At 46.7% G+C, this 240-nt stretch overlaps 1 protein-coding gene across 4 annotated transcripts in view; it reads right to left on the reverse strand.

Annotated features, from left to right (window-relative positions):
• The window catches only part of LOC119588472, a 6,542-nt gene that overhangs the window by 5,498 nt on the left and 804 nt on the right, over window positions 1-240 (reverse strand). The window contains exon 1 of one of the 4 annotated variants that reach the window (XM_037937122.1): window positions 15-37. The exons of the other annotated variants lie outside the window; for them this stretch is intronic. The gene's annotated coding sequence lies outside the window, so the exon portion shown is untranslated. Of the gene's footprint in view, window positions 1-14; window positions 38-240 lie in introns of those variants that run through there. 4 annotated transcript variants of the gene reach the window in all.

Genomic DNA, 240 nt, shown 5'->3' on the forward strand with positions numbered 1-240 from the left:
ATTTATCTATTCACTTCTTATCGTCTTGTATCCCTTCCTTTCTGAAATATGAACAGCTACTCCGCTCCATTTCAGTGTCATGCTCTAAACTTTCCCTTCGCTGCCAGGTCGTGTGGCCTGAAAGTGCACTTGGGTCTGATAACACATCTGTGCCACAGCTGTGTCGGCCTTTCAACACGAACTGTAGAAACAATCGCCGGAGCCTCCACTAGTTAGGGGTCGTGGAGCTAAATTTAAGGA

This window comes from Penaeus monodon, chromosome 24 (assembly GCF_015228065.2).
Source record: "Penaeus monodon isolate SGIC_2016 chromosome 24, NSTDA_Pmon_1, whole genome shotgun sequence".
Classification (NCBI taxonomy): Eukaryota; Metazoa; Arthropoda; class Malacostraca; order Decapoda; family Penaeidae; genus Penaeus; species Penaeus monodon.